This window comes from Dermacentor silvarum, chromosome 3, assembly GCF_013339745.2.
Source record: "Dermacentor silvarum isolate Dsil-2018 chromosome 3, BIME_Dsil_1.4, whole genome shotgun sequence".
Lineage (NCBI taxonomy): Eukaryota > Metazoa > Arthropoda > Arachnida > Ixodida > Ixodidae > Dermacentor > Dermacentor silvarum.
The window spans coordinates 114,208,270-114,227,130 of record NC_051156.1 but is presented as its reverse complement, the minus strand read 5'-3'; the positions used below and the strand labels follow the sequence as shown (position 1 = coordinate 114,227,130).

Genomic DNA, 18,861 nt, shown 5'->3' with positions numbered 1-18,861 from the left:
ACTTTCTGTGATAATGATAGTTCACAACTCAAAGCAACAGTAATACCTCAACGATGCACATATTCATTCCGATACTTAAAACCTAAAACGATATCAGTGCTTAAACTTGAAAGCAATCTATTTTACTGGCGCAGCCCTTTGCAGGCAGCGTATAGTGGTGCCTGTGCGGTGCCTTTACAAACTATGTACGGCATCGTAAAGCATTTAAGCGTGTCAGAAAAAACACGGGTAGGTCGCATTCCCGTTAGGCGGACCCACGTATAGTTAGAACACCACGCGAAAAGGTTAAGCGCATTATTAAACCGTTGCTATCGCCTGAGTGCTTCGCCCTTCGGGCGAAACTGCCATCATTTTATGAAGGTAATTTAGAAACGTAGGCCTGACGCTTACAATTCAGCTTTTTTTTTCATTTCAGTTAGTTTCAATATCCGAGGAGACAACAAGTCACGACAGTGACGCTGTGGGGTGAACCCAAAACGCCATTAAGGCTTGACGAAAGCTTTCACCCCGTATTCCTACCAGCTCCTGAATCGGCTATACTGCGCTGATGCATGGAAAAGACCGTACAAATAATAGTTAAAAGGTTATGATAGCAATTCCATAAGGAAATTCCCAATATTCGTTTGCTGCAAATGTAGATTCTGTCATGTGACGCGGTATGAAGAAGCTAGCACTCAGTCCTTTGTGTATGAATATTGTAGCTCAACTCGCCTAAAAGCGAGTTCCTCTGAGCTGAAAATTTTCAACATTGCAGTATTTCACGAGCAAAAAGTGCAGGTGTGCGTGTCTGAGTCTGGCATGCATGGCTTAGTTTTTACTTGTCTTGACAACCAAGACATGCATCTGGTTTTGGTTATGATTTGGCAAACGCGTAGAGTGTGGCAGCACAGATGGTTACGTTATCAAACTCTACGAAACCATTGATGGTAGCTATAGAAGATGTTTGTCTTGCATTCGGTGTGTTTAAGCCTCCAATTTTCATTGGCTTTGTAAGGCTGCGGTATATTGGAACTCACCACTCCCATTTTTAAATGTAAGCATTGAAATTCAGCTCTTCAAGTGAGCTTAAACGGCTATTTCCACTTATATCAACTAAGGCGAATTATACTTGTGTAAAAAAATGCTTCGCACATGTCGGCCGATCTCGGCGACTAATACATCACGAACAGCGAAGCGGTTTAAGCGAGTTGTGGCACCCTTCAGTAGTACCAGGGGTGTGTTCGCTGGCTGCCCTTAAGGTATATACGGGCTCTAGTTTCAGAGCGATCTGGCAAGCTACAAATGTCATTTAAAAGAGTGACTAAGAACTCCTGCTACAATATGCGGGTTTCAGTGATGATATGGAAGCAGGACCATTATTTGCGTATCTGTTTGTTCTCGTTATCAATACATATCTCAAGCGGCTTTTCGCCCCCATTGTAGCCCTAGAGCGTTCTCGAACGACCAACCAAATATGTCATTACTGATGATTCATTTTCGACACCCTCGTCATACTAAAGATTTCGGGGCTTCCAGGCGAAGTGCGCTGTTGGCTACTTGTTTTACCACCACATCTGTACAAACTTCAGGCACATTTCCAAAGCAGAGCCGGTAAAACACAATGCGATAAACAAAAATTACGGATTACAGGTTTGGATCCGCGTAAAGAAAGTTGTGTCTATTCGTGTGAGGTGCACACAAGGAAACTTCTACTTTTATATTTACTGATAATTACGTTCCGATGAAAAGCTTGCGACTCGGGCGCCGGTGGCGCTACTGATTAGTACCAAGTACTTCGGTGTCACTCGAGAGAGTGACGCCGGGCAGGATGACGAAGGGAGCAGACGTGCCGATTACAAGTGCCTTCCCGACGCAGCAGGAGCAGCGTGCCAAAGCAATGTTTTTTAGAGGGCAGCTCTTAATGGTCCGTTCCTGTGGCGAGCGTCGGCAGCGTAACCGAGCCAACGAGCACAACAGTGAAGGATGAGAGAAAAGCGTAGTGCCAATGATCGCTACGAGATGGCGCCAGAGTACCACGCGTCGTCTGTTCACTTCTTTCTTCGGTCACTGCTTTTCATCGGGTAAGACATGTTAAACGTCGTCCCTCGACGCGCTACTCGCCTGCATGTATCTGAAGTTTATCGAATATCATGGATAGTGCTATCCGTTAGCTGTTGCCACGAAAGATTAATTTTTTTTATCTGATTGTATGCGCGACGCGATTTGTGTAGTTCTTTTTGGAAGCCACGCGGGCACAAGCGATTACTCTGGAACGTTCGGCGAGTCAGGTATAAAAGCCAACGCGCTTGACCCGCACATCAATTTTTCGACGATGGCCGATTCTGCTCGCCGATATAGTTGTGCTCGAGTGTTACTTGTTTTGCAACGCTTCGCTCGGTCTGAAACGTGCCGCACGAGCCAGATTGTCCGCGACAGCCGATAAATCGCGAAAGGAAAACACGTATAGAGCGGCGCTCAAATGTCTTATCAGGGAGTATCGTAATCGTGGGTGATATTTTATTTGATTTTTCGCTCATTTGTTTCTTAGAAATGTTAGGTTAATCGAGAAATCTCTATATATTGTACGAGGTTAATGAAGAACACGTTTAAGATTACTCCGGAGAAGAAGACCCTTATTTTCGCTAGTTAACTACCAACTTGGCAGGCGCTACAGTTATTGTAACAATACTGTTTATATGTCTCCTACTTGCCCGGACTGCCCCCTGTGTGGTGGTTATGCGGACTTCGAGCATGTCCTGTGGGGCTGCGCATCTGCCGGTCCCCCTTTCACCCAAGAGGAAATGATGATGCTTATTAAGGCCCAGGATCAGACCTCTCAAATCCTGGCAGTCCAGAGGGCCCGCGAGAGGGCCATCAGGTTTGACCTGATGGTCCCCGAGTGGGCCTGGCCAGGTGACGTCGAGTTTACTCGCGTCTATTGTGGACCCAATAAAGTTCACTCACTCACTCACTTACTCCTACTTCTATTTCCTCCGTAACATTTTCGGTGGAGGTAGCGGGCAAAGAGCAAGACGGATTTACGCAGCGGGTGTTCGTTGGCTGCATCTGCAAACCAGCTCAAGGTGACGATGTTTCAAGCACGTCGGCAACCACGCCCGCCGTCATTCCGGCACAAACGGGCGACCCTGGAACCTTTTCAGGCACCGATAATGCTGATGTTGAAGATTGGCTTCAACTGTATGAGCCGGTGAGCGCAGGAAACCATTCGGGCCAGCCGATCATCCAAGCTAATTTGATATTTAACATAGCGGGAACGGCATGCACGCGCCTAGTTTGAGACCCACGATGAAGTACTTACTAGCTGAGACGTTTCTAAGCTAACACTCAAGGATTTGTTTGGCAAGCCTATTAGACTTCAGCACACCGCCAAAAAAGACCTCGCTTCGCGTGTCCAGACGTGCACTGAGTCCTACCTCACGTACATCGAGGACGTGCTCGCTCTGTGCCTTAAAGTGAATCCGAGGATGTCCGAAGCTGATAAAGTCGCACATGTCGTTAAGGGCATGGCACATGATGCCTGTCACCTCCTTGTGTTTAAGAATTCTTCTACTGTGCAAGCCAACGTTACCGAATGCCGCCGGTTTGAAGAAGCCAAGAGCCGCCGCATTGCCCAACCATTTACCCGCCTTCCCAACACGGCTGCTACGTCCACTTGCGAAGACTTCCACAGTCTGTCTCTGATGGCTCTGATGGCATCGTGACATCGTACATAATCCGGCGTGAAATAGAAGCTGCATCCCCTATTACAACCTCAACCCTTGGCTCCCGACAATTGCCAAGTGACCGTCTCACAGATCCAGCCCGTCGTGCACCAGAAATTGGCCAAAGTTGGTTTGACCAACGTCTGCTCAATTAACCGGCCTGACTACAATCCGTCCCCCGCTGTCACCCGAAACCGAAACTGAACACCCCTACGCGGTATCGCAACAGGGTCACATGGCGCACTCCCGACGAGAGGCCTATGTGCTTTACTTGTGGCCGTATCACACATATTTCATGTCACTGCCGCTCTTCTTGGAATTCGACTTCTTGGCTCTATCTCCCATCCGACCTCCGCCACATGCTGCTTCTCACTTCCTACCTCAAACGCAACCAGTAACTACTGGCGACACAAATCTGCCCACCCGATCTAGCCGCTCGCCTACGCCACATCGCCGCTTCTCCCGATGGCCCCCGTCTCGTCGATCACCGACCCCTAGCTCCTTCCGGCGCACACTTTCTGAAAACTAACGGATGCAGCACCTGGAGGTAGTGCTCCTATAAAGACCCGACACAAAAATTCTCTTCTGGCCCTGCCGACACACCGGAATCTCATCAAAGTGAACGTGAATGGTGTACCATTACGGTTCTGACTCACACTTGCACGCACGCATCTGTGACAAATGCTAAGCTCAGCAACCTTCTAATAAAGGCCCTCACTCCAGCCTCGTCGTCTGTGGTTCGAGTCCTCGATGGTTCAACACCGGCCTTTGTCCAGCTCACGTGACACCGGCATGTGTCCAGCTCATGTGAGTATCGCCGGACATCGTACTTCCGCTTTATTCTATGTTCTATAACACTGCCCTACGACCTAATCCTCGGACTTGACTTCTTCAGCTCATTCCGCCTTGTTAGCCAGTTCTGCTGGTGTTGTACAACTCGCTCTACCTGTTACTATATATCCTCCCTATAATGCTCCAATCCGGCTATATTACACAGAGCATATATTCGCCTCCCTCACCTTGCCGTTACCTCCATAGGTGTTTTACCCGTTCCACCCTATACCAGACGGTGACTACATCGCATCCGCTAATCCGGATGTCCTGTCTTGCATAACGTCGCGTTTCCTCATACAGTCATTACCATTACAGAAAGTGAGAGAGGCCTAAAGGAGAGATGCCTGACCTGCACCCATTACCATTACAGACAACGTGTCCTGTCTTCCGCTGGTGAATTTTCGACTTTGTGCACAAGTTCGACCGCATGGCATATATCGCTTGCGCAAATCACGCCGGCCCGAGACAACCACATTTCAGCTTTAACTTGTGACAGCCCCTTGTGTCCAACTCTTGCTTCGCTTCCTGCCCCTTCAGACTTGAATACCTTATTGAAAATGATTGCTCTTGACCTTCCGCCCCAGCGTGCTCATGAACTACGTTGCCTCGTACAAGGTCATATTCGACCTTGGAAACCGTTCTCTAGGACAAACATTTGTTGTCAAGCATCGAATCAACACCGGCGATGCGCGCACGATTCATCGGCGACTCTATACCGCATCTCGCCTACTGAGCGACACATCAACCAACATGAAGTTCACAGGATGCTTTCACGTAACACCATTGAACCTTCTTGCAGCCCATGGGCATCCCCTGTTGCACTGGTTAAAAAAGGACAACAGTTGGCGATCTTGCGTAGATCATCGGCACATCAACAAGATAACAAAGCGAGACCTCTATCCGCTACCACGCATTCATGATGCCCTGGATTGCCTCCATGGAGCGCCATATTTTATTTCCATGGACCTGCTCCGGGTACTGGCAAATTGCCGTCAATGATATGGACTGTGGGAAGACTGTTTTTATTACTCCCGACGACCATTATCAGTTTGATGTGATGTCCTTCGGTTTATGTAATGCCCCGGTCACATTTGAGCAAATGATCGACGCCCTCCTGCACGGTTTCAAATGGTCCATCTGCCTCTGCTGCCTGGACGATGTGATCGTTACATTGTCCTAGCAATTAAATGGACACTTCAGGCGCATTTTTTGCCGGTGTCGTCGGCGTCGCCGTGATGTTCCGTGTGAAGTCCAAGGGCGACCCAACGCCACAGGTTCATTTGGTGCACAGCCCACGCCGGGCTCGAGGGTAATGAGAGGGTGGACTCGTTAGCTCGTGAGTTTAGTAACCGAACGGCACTCTCTGACCCCCGCTCGTCACCCGTTCCAATTCTAGTCAGAGAGATTCTTGCTCACCAGCGTTTCACGCGCCAAAAGTATGGAACGCCTCACAATTCCCTAAGCGGAGAAGAGTCGACTGACCAAAGAAAGATACACACGGACGTATATCTCTTAAATTACACGCTATACATCCAGCGCTTTACCAGGCTAAGTGTCCGTGTTGCGGAGGTTGGCCGACACTCTACCACCATCGCTAACACCGTCGTCTAACATGATCGCCGAACACTGCATGCTGTATGTGCGAGTGAAAGCGTGCGAGCGCAATCGACGATCGCGGCTGAATCTCGCACGCGCAAGGGATGAAAGCAGGGAGTAAGCGTGCTGTCTTCCGTCGCGCGCAAGGCACCGGGGGGAGGGGAGAGAGCGGGAGCGGCCTTTACTCCAGAAGCAAATGCGTATTGCGCGACCGCCCGTGATCGCGTGGGCTCTATCTTGAAGATGGTCTGCGTGGAGGGCAGAGTCTAGGTGCGCTGACAAGCTTATACTTTTGTGCGTGCTCTGAGTTCTGGTCACTCAGCGTTGAAGCAATATAGAGTACGAAGGTCACTTCGTTCTCGGCGGCTGCGCGATTCCTCAAGCCAGCGTTTTGACAGTGGGCGTCTACGGTCATCGACTGTGAAGCATTCACATTTGCATGTGCGCGCCGACACCTAGCTTGTTCACTGACTTAGTAAGCGAATGTTTACAAGATTCTACAGCCGATAAAGCTACTATCCTTAATTCGTATAGCTGTCTACTATTGCGCTATCGCAATCGATGTTTCGCCTTTCGGGCGATACTGCGAAATTTCAAACCATACAGAGTTTTTATAAAAAGTATTTATACATAGCAAAATCAACCGCCACCTTCGCTCTAGGTGGATGGCCACGCCATAGCTGAGGTCACCCAGGCCCGAATTCTGGGTTTCTGGGTACAGAGAAACGGCAAGGCCAAACACACCATCACCACCTTAAAGGCTACAGTGCAGCAAATAGCCAGAATGATACATTGTATCTCGAACCACAGAAAGGGCATGCGCGGAAAAGGTACCCCAAGGCTCGTCCAGGCCCTCGTCCTGCGCAGAGTGACATACGGCCTGCCGTACCACTAGCTCGACAAAGGCGAAGGTCAGGTTGGCGCCCTAATTAGAATCGCCTACAAAGCGGCCCTCGGGCTGCCCCTCAGTAAACCAATGGAGAGGCTCTTAGCGTTAGGGCTCCATAACCTATGCGGAACTCATGGCAGCGGTACTCATCTCTCTGACGGACCGTCTCAGTAAAGCCTCTGCGGGTAGGGAAATTCTCACCAGGATAGGAGCCCTGCCCCACCCCCAGCATCTCGGTGAGGTGTTGGAAGACGTGCAGCCCGACGTTCAGAAACGAATCTCGGTAGCACAGGTGCCCAAAAACTATGCACCACGACTACCACGAGGCCAGACGTACAGCGAAAGTCATTGGCTCCGTAAGCAATTCGCAACCGACTCCAGTGCCGTGCACGTCGACGCGGCCAGCTACGGTAGGCAGCGCCACGTAATCACGGCCGTAAACTACGATTTCCAATTAATCACTAGCGCTTCCTTACGCTCCACCTTGGCTACGAAGGCAGACGCCACGGCTACAGTCCTAGCTCTATGGTTTCAGGAGTGTAAGTGAGTGTCGTCCGTAATACTATCGAACTCACAGGAAGCCTAGGTGCCGGCTCTTCATGGCCGTTAGAATACCTGCCGCAGCCTTAAGGCTTCTTGAACCCACAGCGACCCAACGCCACAGGTTCATTTGGTGCCCGGGCCACGCCGGGCTCGAGGGTAATGAGAGGGTGGACTCGTTAGCTCACGAGTTTAGTAACCGAACGGCACTCTCTGACCACCGATCGTCACCCGTTCCAATTCTAGTCAGAGAGACTCTTGCTCACCAGCGTTTCACGCGCCAATTGTATGGAACGCCTCACAATTTGCCTAAGCGGAGAAGAGGCGATTGACCTAAGAAAGGTGCAGAGGGACGTATATCTCTTAAAATTACACCCTATACATCCAGCACTTTACCAGGCTAAGTGTCCGTGGTGCGGATGTAGGCCGACACTCTACCACGTTTCGTGGGCATGCGTGCTGAAGCCCAGGGACCTGAACTCTAGTTTAGGCAATCATAAAACCATAGGACGGAGCAGTGGAGGCACAGCTCACCAGTTCAGACCTGGAAGTGCAACTAGCACTTCTGGATCAAGTCCGGTGGGCGGCAGAGGCCATTGGAGCCCTGTATGGAGGGCGCCATCCATAAGACTCTTTGGACCCATTCTTTTTCCTTTTGAATAAAGACTTTCATTCATTCAATCAGTGCAGCAAACGTTGTGTTCTTGCATATAAGTTCCTAGGCGAGGCGCACATAGATTTGCGATGATAATGCGAGCTTTAGAAGACCAATTCAAAAATGCAATAATTAACTTCGTTATTAGGGCCTTGGGGGCAGTTGTCTAAATGGCAACTTTGGAGGCAGTGATATTTTCATGTTCACCCATCTTTTAAAAATCTTGAAAATCGCATCTAATTTTAGATATTCGTCATCAAATTGCAAAGCACAATTGAGACAGTACGGAGACTGTGACCGCGTGAGACGGAGACGCCCCGTAAGGAAGTGTAGGGCGAAGTTTGAATGATCGCATGCTGTGGTAACTCCTAACCTGGCACAAAGCCGCACAAGCTTGCCAGGGAAAGCGTGCCGTAAAAATAGCTGCCGCGACTTGCCGACGCGTTCGGTTTCAAACTTCCTCGCGCTTGTCGTCACGGGGCGTTTCCGTCTGATATGATAGCGGGGCTGTCTTTTCTGTGGTCCCGCAGCAATAGGTTTCGATGTTGCCTGGATTTATTGTTGAAATTCGATGATAAATACTTCGAATTCGGTACGATGTTAAAGATTCTTTTTTTTTAATGAAGGTGCATTGAATTGTGACTGCCTTCAATTTAGTCATTTAAACAACTGCCGCTAAAGCACCAATAAAACGTTTATCAATTTTTGTTAGCCTAGAAAGAAATGCCCTGTATGTTCCGCCTGCACTAGTACTCAATGTGCAGCTTCGGCTAGAACAAATATGCAGTTTGTTTGCACGCCCAAAGTAATCTTAGAAGGAGGCTGGCGGGCCGTGGTTCGAATCAAAATGAGGTTGATTCTTCTCGGCAAGAATATGACCAGCGACCGACCCACCGACCGACAGAGCGACCCGGACCAACCCAGGCGAGAAAAAAAAGAAAGAAAAAAAAACGACACGCAGAATGAACGAAAGGAATACAGGCGAGCGTCCGTCTTCGTTTCTTTGAATTTCCTTATTGTCCCTTATTACATCCTCAATAATAGCCACAGCCAAAAGGGAAGCAGCCGAAACTCTTAATTGCACGACTTCAACATCAAACTTGGTTACGAGCAGCCCGGCTAATAAAGATACCTGTAATTTTCTTGTCGCAGCTCCTTCAATGAACCAAAAAAATTCATCTACGCGACTTACCCGAAACCTTCAAGACAACGGCGAATCCCAGAACGAAGAACTGTACCGGTCGCTTTTGTATGTTCGGTGCGTCGTTTGACACGAAACGAGTTCTTCTCCATAAACAAAGGAAGGCAAGTGGCTTTTCACGTCACACTCCTGTTATGTCTTTTCCCTTCGGTACCATTGTGAGGCGCAGATGTAACGCCACGCGTTAGAAGTGTCCCAGAAATATTGCTGTCTGAAATAACGCAGTAGAGACATTATAAGGAACAATCCGTCACCGCCGGCATCACACCGGCTCCAATCTTGTTCTTGACGCCTTTAGGGCACAACAGGAATACAAGGCTTCAATTTCTCTTCGGTAAACAAAAGTAATGCAGCCCCCCCCCCCCCCTCGCAACTGGGTCATCGCAATGACTCATTTCTAGCTATGAACTTATTTGATAAATTTTGAAATAAGGACAAAGAAAAATCAGGTGATACGCCACTGTCAGCGGTGCACTGTTCTCCAAAATAATCGAGGGCTCGTGGTCTGCCAGTTGACCTAGTGACGCATAATAAAGTTTAATACACTTGCACAGAAACTGCGTGCGGACGTACACTTGGTGTGACGCCTACGTGCTACGTAATAATTCATGTTTCGTCTTTCACAGTGATCATCTGAAGTAATATGGCAAGCGTCTGGCTATGATATCACTTATATACGTATGCCAATAAATAATTAGCCTCTCTCTGTTTCTCTCCGTTGATCCTTCAGGGACTGTAAGCAGATCACACAGTAGAGCTGTGCACCTGCCATGCACATGCATTGGAGGTGCGGTGACCGCGGCGACGCTTATGTCAGCGTAGTGTTGTGCCGTATGAAAAGAATGTATGGTTTCATTATATATGCAGCACATGTATGCAGCCTAAAGAACTTCCCTGGTAATCTGTCTCCATATGAAAGTTGCAGCCAAAAGAATTTTTCTTTTCAGCGCTAGCCCTTCAACCTTCTTGTAATTTTATGTTAGGTGTCTACGAGGTGGATTACTCGCTATGCCCTCCATGCTGACGAGCTTGATATCGCTGATTCCATTCCTAACTGCGGTGGCCGCATTCTGATGGGGACCGAATGCAAAACTTTTGTGTATCCATATGCTTTGGGTAACGCATAAAGAGCCACAGCTAGTCAAAAGCAATCCGCAACCCACCGCTACGGCGTAGCTAATGAGGCTGTTGCGTTGCCCAGGGGGCGCTGCAAAAATGGTGCTAAAAAGCGCCCTCAATCCTAAACTGGGTAGTAACAAGCTCGGTCGTCTGTTCCGGGAAGCACGTTTACAATATGGACCCGCCACTTTCGGTTGTGTTGTACCACGGCTTGCAGCGAATATCGGGCGCCGAAAATTTTTCCATGGGTGGCATGCTGCGTAAAGGCAATAAATTATGCAACGCCGAATACGTGTACGCCGTTCAAGAAATAAGCGGCGAAGTTTTAGCGCGGTGTCAATCGCAAGTGAAGCGAGTCACGCACGTGCGAAGTTGAACTTCAGGTAAGGTTTGCACGCTGCTAGATTCAGGCGCACAAACGCGAGGAAATGCTTTCTATAAATGAATTCACAGCAGCGATAAGCAGACATGTGTACGGAACTGCTCGAGCGCACGGCGGTACGCGCCGCGACGGCAGCGGTCTTTCGACATGCCGCGAAACGGCGGGTCTCCTGAAATGTTTGTTGACTGCATGCCGCTAGACAAGTAATTATGCCTGCGCTGTAGTAACGACCATCTGTCCCTTTAGCAATTGATAAATAAATGATGCAATGCATATAAGCTCGCAGTAACGTACGTACGTGCGAATCGCGCTGCAGCGCGAGCTCGTGCGCTGCTCGCTTAATGTAGCTTTTAATGACAACGCTCGAACATCGATGTGCTGTAATCAATACTACCTTGCTGTGCTGCCTCAACGTGCTGGCTTGAGGTCAAGGATGATCACATTCAGCTCTCTAACCTGTGCTGCTCGTAGTGGGGTAGAGCATTGTCACCGAATCAGCCCGACCATTTGTGGTCATTTGCACACACCTGGTCACTTCACCACTTCGCACCGGTCGAATTGTTAATTGTCGCTGTGGCCGGGTCTCGAATCGTGAATCACCAGCCATGCCTGCTGCTATGTCGATCTTCCATTTCGCTTACCCAGCGCGACGAACTGCAGTTATCCAGCGCGCCCGACGCTCCACATCGTGAGGCCTTGAAGGAAAACGGTCGAATCTGATGTTGGAATTCAGGCCTTCTTGTTCATGGCAGCCCACGACGCAGCAGTAACGACGGTGACGCTTTTTCGAGGCTGAGCTAGGTCTCTCCGGATCGGTGTCGCCGATGTTTTCTGCTTCCAGCATTACGTCCCACAGCACACGGAGAGTCCGTTTTCGTATAACTATAGGCTGCGGCCAGCTCGCAGCCTGGTCGCCATGGTCTGTGAGAAGTGACGAGCCTTTTCGCACTCGAAACAGGGCAGACAAAAGTGCGAATCGACGCAAAGCGCGGGCTAGAAACGTGCTTCGCCACAGCCAGGGTTCAATACTATCCAAGCTGGTACTACCCAGATGACGTTTTTCGCCGCCACCAGGCGCCGCTACTATACCTCAAACTCCAGCGCAAGACGCCTATAGTCCATAATGCACCTTCGGGACAATAAACCCACAGTTTATTTATTTACTCACATTATTCCAAGCAGCTTCCATGTCGTGGGGAGTCTTTAAAGATTCCTTGGTATACCGTTTTTTGAAGTGGTGCTACTTGTGGTCCTGAATAGTTCAGCACGCTATCGATATATTTATTAGACCAATAAATTTCGACTTAGCGTACATCGAGTGAGTCAAGAACTTGATCCCATCTCAATTTCTGGGCCCGTCCCTTGGCCGCAACGCAGCTGCTCTCTAGCGTAGATTATCGCAGCCAATACCCCAGGTGGTCAAAATTAATCCGGAGTCCCCCACCACGGCGTTGTTCATAATCAGATCGTGGTTTTGGCACATAAAGCCCCAGAATTTATTTCACCTTGAGATCTAATAAGGCTTGAGAAAATCGGAGGTTGTCCCTTTTGACATTTCCGCCGTTCACTTGACATCACTGGTTGTAATTTAAAGCTGTGGTTAAATGACAGGTAAGGAGTTATCATCATTATCAATTAGCTACTTTTCGCTAAAGCATGTGTTTTACGTCGCAGCCTGGCGATCTTTCCAAAGAAAGTTACCGCATTGATGTTGCTCCTGACATACAATATTTGAAAGTTTTCAAGATAAATAAGTGTACTTAGACACTGCTTCACTAGTTGGGCGAAGATTACGAACGCTAGTCTATTTAGCTAATCACCAGAGACGCGAAAGTAGACATCTATTACATCATATTGTGCCACTGAGAAACCCCGCTACATGATCACACGGTAAACACGGGAGTCTCATATATCAGATTTGAACAGCTTTATTAAGAGTCCTGCGAATTTAATTCGGGGCGGGTCTCAGCCCTGGCCTAGGCTTCGGCCACGAGACCTTGGGCTCGGGCATCTTCCTCGGCTCGCTGGAGTGCCCAGAGTTGGTCTTCTAATGCGGAGCTGAGCAGAGCCGCCACCCAGCGCGCCCTGCGGTTCGAGACTGCCTCCGAATGGTGTCTGTGTAATTCGTCGTCTAAAATCCAGCATTCCCATAGCATGTGTCCCATGATTTCCGTGGCCTCGCACTGGCCCTACATTTATCCGTCGAATAAAATCTGGGTAACATAGACGAAAGATCACAGGATTTGGGTTCGTGTGTGTTTGCAGTTGTCTCCACGCAACTGCCTGCTTCTAGCTTAATTTGTGGTGTGATGGTGGGTATTTGCGTCTACCAAGCTTGTAGTGCTGCGTTATTTCATTATAGCTAGTCATGCGTTCCCCCCACTCCCACTCCTCCACGCATCTGGCATCGGCCAAGGCTCCCGCAAAGGTTCGGGTCGTGAGTTCTCGATCCGTTGCGTGTGCCGCCTCGTTGCCGGCCAGTGGAATCGTGCGTGCGCGGGCGTCCATATGATGAACGTGTCGTTTTTGTTTCGGATTTTGCCATCGTTATTCCTTAGTATTCGCAGCGCCTCTCGGGAGACTCGGCCGTTAGCATAGTTACGTATCGCCGTTCGCTAGTCACTGATGACAATATTGGCCTCGGTGGTGGCCACCTCCTCGGCTGTCTCGGTGTGTGGGGTTTGAAACGTAACGCTCGTCTTGCATTTGCCTTCGCGATCGACTGCCGCGGCCACGTAGCCGCGCCTGCGCGCGTATCGGGCCGCGTCCACGAAGCGCGCTTCTTTGCAGTTGCCTAATTTCCTCTGCAGGTCCTGCGCCCTCTTGTTGCTTCTGCCGGCGTGATGTTCCGTGTGAATGTTTTCGGGTAACGGCGGAACTACTATTCTGTCTCTCACCGTCGCAGGTACGTCTGCCTTTTCTACATGCTGCGCGTGATAAATTATGCCTAGTTTTCCGAGGATGCACCTACCCGTTTTCGTCCTTGAAAGTCTTTCGTATTGAGCTATGTCGTGCGCTGCTATTATTTCTTCGAGCATGTGCACCCATAATACTAACAATTTCCCCGTGCTCGTGTTCCCTGATAACTCTAAGGCTTGCTTCTAGACTTTCCTGATTAAGCGTTCTAATTTCGCTTTCTCGGTGATCTGCCACATTAGGTAATAGGCAACGTACGTGATTCTACTGAGGACGAAGGCTTGCACAAGCCGAATTGTGTTGCCTTCTTTCATGTCACTGTGTCTCTATGTAATGCGTTTTAGCAGTCTGATAGTCTGATCTACCGCGTTTTCCAACTTGCGAATGGTTTCACCGTTGTCCCCGTTGGCTGCGAGATGTACGCCTAAAATTCGTATGCTCTTTACTTTGGGAATGACATGGCCTTCCAAGGTCGTCAGCCGTATTTCTCTCTCTGCGTTCCTTTCGTTTTGTTCGCCGTCTTTGGGTTTACGACCTCGGCGGGTAGGTTTGTAGACTAGTAGCACCGATTTCATAGCGGAGTAGCTAAGGCCCGTGCACTCTAAAAAACTTTGAACCACGTCGATGGATCTCTGTAGTGTTTGTTCCACTTGGCCGTTGCATCCGTGCGTTACCCACATGGTGATGTCGTCGGGGTATATACTGTGACAGAGCCCGTCAATCTTCTCCAATTTAGCTAGTAACCGTACGAGTGCGAGGTTAAAGAGCATGAGCGGAGTCACCGAGCCCTGTGGGGTGCCGGCGCTGCCCATCTATATCTCCCCGGGCTCGAGCTCTCCTAGCGTGATCCTCGCTGTCCTGTCCGTGAGAAAATCGCGCACGTAGTCGTACGTCCGCTCACCGAGTCCTAATACTTTTATTCAGGTCACTATCGTTGAGTGCATGACTTTGTCAAAGCTTTCTTTAGATCTAGGCCTAACACCGCTTTGGCGGATCTGGTCATGCTGTCGATTACCTGGTGCTTGATTTGTAACATGGCGTCCTGCGCGGAAAGGTTCCTCCTGAAATCCAGCATGGTGTGAGGGATCAGGTGGCGGTCCTTAAGACAGTTGGTTAGTCTCGCGAGGACCGCGTGCTCGATTACCTTGCCCACGCAGGACCTAAGCGATATCGGTCCTAGATTTTCCAGCTGTAGGTGTTTTCCCGGTTTGAGTATCATGACTATGCAGGCGGTTTTCCACTGCCGTAGAATCCGTCCCTTTTCCCAGCATTCGTTAACGAAATTCGTTAGTTGCTCCAATGATGCGTCGTCTAGATTTCTAAGCGATTTGTAAGTAACCCCGTCTGGTCCGGGTGCACACTTGGTGTTGAGTCTGTGCAAAACCACGCGTATTTCGGCAACGCTCAACGGTCTGTCTAACTCTTCGTTCGCCGTGACTTCGTATTGGGAGTGCGTTACGGGTCTAGCCTCATTATTGTATCTCGTTCTGAGCTCGTTCAGGAGTTCGTCGTTGGTTCCTTTGTATTCATGTATTATCTTATTGATTTTTTGCTTATGTACCTATTTGGTCTCCTCTGGATCCAGTAGGGACCTGAGGAGACGCCACCGTCCTGGCTAAACCCAGCTGATTTTCCATGGTGTTACACGTCTCTTCCCAGTGTGACTTGCAAAGCTGCAACGCGCACTCCTCGATGTCTCTATTTACTTTGGCTATTCTCCTACGTAGAGTCCTATTGTGTCGTTGTACCTGCCATCTAGCTTGGAGGCTACGTTTAGCCTCCCACATGTGTCCGAGCTTACTGTGTAAGATCTCGATCTTCGTCTCGGCCGGGACCTCGTGCGTTGCCGCCGCGACGTTCCGTCACAGCGTGTTGGTCCACCTTTCGATATCGTCTATGTTTTCCAAGGAGTTACTCTCGTCTTTCCTGATCTGCCTGAACTTGTCCCACTCGACTAGTTTGAGTCGCTTGCTTTCCGTCTTGCGCGCTCCCGCGGTGATTTGAATATCTCCATTGGTGTGATCGCTGTCCAAGTCCTCTTGTGTGTTAGTCCACCATACGTTTCCTATGTTTTTAACAAACGCGAGGTCGGGTGAGGTATCAGCACAAACGCTATTCCCTGTTCGCGTAGGCGTAGAGGGGTCGGCAACGAGAGTGAGACCTTCCTGTTGCGCGTCCTCCCAAAGATTCTTGCTTTTCGGGGTTGCGTATTTATAGCCCCACGCTGCATGATGAGCGTTAAAGTCTCCCGCTGCGAGGAGAGCACGGTTACCCGCGACGCCAGCCGCTTTCCTGAGTAACGCGCGAAAGCGGTGGTTACGTCGAGGGCTACTGTACACGTTAATAATGAAAAGACTATCGTCCCGGCTCTTCGTGGGAACTGTCTCCACTAACAAGTGCGGTATCGTGTCGTACTTAATTTCGTGTTGCATTACGGTCACGTTGCGTTTGACTAGCGTAACAACGGCCGGTTTGTCCCGAGGAGCGGTTTCGTAAAAGGATCTCTAACCCGATAATTTAGCCTTAACGTTAGTCTCCTGTGGTAGTATTACGTCAGGTAGCTCCTTGTTAATTAGGTACTGTTGCAGGTGTCCCCGCTAACTAGCATATCCCTTACAATTTCCCTGCCAAATCATGTAAGTATTTGCGTCGTGTCTAGCCAGGGTGCCTCTGAAATGTTGTGCTTTCCAGTGTTATCTATAGTCTGTGTTTCCGCTGACCTGTGGTACGGTTTCCCTCCCGGTTTGACGGGTCCGCAGCTGCTAGCTGGTATCCTCCTCTCTGTGTTTTCGACCCTCATCTGGAGGGCCGTGAGTAGCCGCTGTATTTGCTGCATTGTAATAGTAATCTGCTGCATCGCGTTGGTGAGTTGGCTAAGCATTTCTGCCATTTCCTTCTTACGCGTGTACTTTTGCTCCTCTACTTCTTTCATCATTGTCTTTATGTCTTCTTCTACTTGAGCTTCTAGGCTATCCTGTCTTTTCGTGAGTTTTTCCTCTCGTTTCTGTGTTTTACTCTAGCTAGGCTTGAGCCGGATCCATTTCTACTGCCCTGCGTTTCGTGGGTATGGGTACAGTTTCCTCCCCAACTAAGTCCTTCCTCTGTATTCTCCGCAAACTGGATGATTACGTCTTTCCTAGCTACCTCGTCCTTTAGTTTAGCATTTTCTTCTTTGAGTTCCTTGATTATGTTCATGTATCTGGTGCTTATCGCTTTCTAATTGCTGGATTCGTTTATGGATTTGCACCATAATTTCGTTGTCCCCTTCCCTGTTAGGAGTGGAGGTCCGACCCGCGCGCGCACCCAGAGGCGGCGTCCGCCCAACTCACCTGTGAAGGTCTCGGTTGTCCGTTGGTGTCGCCGTTTCCGGCAGGGTGCGAGGTAGATCGCCCTCGTCTCTGTCCCTCCAACCCTCGAAAGTCGTCTTCTCTTTCCTTGTACCGCATAACTTATATACATTATTACATACATACATTACATCATTGTGCATAACTTACATACATCTCACATATCAAATACATTAAAAACACTTCTATATTCGAGCTACAAAATTAGCAGCAAACATCTACAGCCACCAGTTAAAGAATAAATGCATGACTCAGTTAGCTCGAATAAATAAATGCATGATATTCAATTGCATATTAACATACATTCTATTCAAAGAAACAGAAATTCGATCGAAAATAACGTCACTACCTTTATAATGACTTTTGTAAAGTACGACTGTATAGATTCAACCGACACAGCAAAAAATGGAAACAGCTTAAACTTGTGTTCAGAGGTTGCTCTTATAGGCGAAATCGTGGGGCGGAAGTTAAATTAGCATACGCAGGAAGCGAGCGCCGTGCTAAATGGCTGTATTTCAGAGGTTGCTTACATATGCAGTCGGAAACGCAAGCCGCCCACTTCGTGGACTTACCCAGGACCAAAGGATACCGCGATCAAGCGACGTGTACGAGAACAAGGAGGACACCGAGCAGCTGATTACGAAAGCCGCCAAGTTCCTCGCAAGAAGCGGGGGGAACGTCACCTAGGAGCTGATCGACACCCTGCGTCGCGACGAGATGGCGCTCATGTCTAATCTAATAGCATGCAGTGAAGGACGCAGAAAGGACGTCCTCATCACCTTGAAACGGGTACTGGACATGGCTCCCAACACGAAAGCCCAGTCCTGGCTGACGCTTCTCAAACGTCACGTGAACGACGACTCGTTGACGTCAGAAACGACGGTCTTTGCGTACGACGAGTAGCGCCTCCAGTCACTGATCGAAGCTCTGACCTTGCTCCTCCACGCGAGAAATCTCAACATAGTCGGGTGGCTGTTTGCCTTAGCTTACATTTGGGTCGTGAACCCCGACTTCAATCAGCTTAGGCTCAGCCACGACAAGAAATCCGACGAATCGCTCAACAAGGCACTCTGCTTTCTCGCCTTCCACGAATCCTTCAATCTGCTGCACATAGTGCACAACTTCGTCAAGCGCTTCGAGCACGGCGAGATCAAGATGACATCGAAAGTGTTGTAGACACCGTCGACACACTCGTGCAGTTGGTCCAAAATTCGGACGCCATCACAGAACCGTCCAAGGTGACGGCTGTGGCAAAGATCAAAGGTCTGTGCTAAGTATGGTAAGCAGTGAGGGGCGCGAGTGGCCAACGAGCGTATCCTGGACTGGTTCTACAGGAGCTTTCCCAACAGCTCTTCGAGCTTCTTTGACGCCTGGTTCAGCACATGAAAAGCACTCATGGCCCTGCTCAAGAGCGGCAGTACACACACGGTGAGGACGGCCCGCTTGAATTGGCGCACGTACAATATGCATCAACTTCCTGCAGCTCGGGGTGTTCGCCATCTACCCACCCTCCTCTTAATCCGGCCACGGCTCGCCCTCAACCTCAAACAGAGGACTGGTTTTCGAGATCGCCAGCATCATCGCCAATGCTATCGTTGGAAGTGGCCGAAGCATCGCCGAGGGCCTTTGAGACGCTTCTGGTGGTCGTTTCTCAAGAGCTGCCGTTGTAACGAGGCCCGCT

At 49.4% G+C, this 18,861-nt stretch overlaps 1 protein-coding gene across 1 annotated transcript in view; it reads right to left on the bottom strand.

Moving 5' to 3' along the window:
* The window catches only part of LOC119445713 (tigger transposable element-derived protein 4-like), a 342,546-nt gene that overhangs the window by 238,985 nt on the left and 84,700 nt on the right, over positions 1-18,861 (bottom strand). The gene's annotated exons all lie outside the window — the stretch shown is intronic.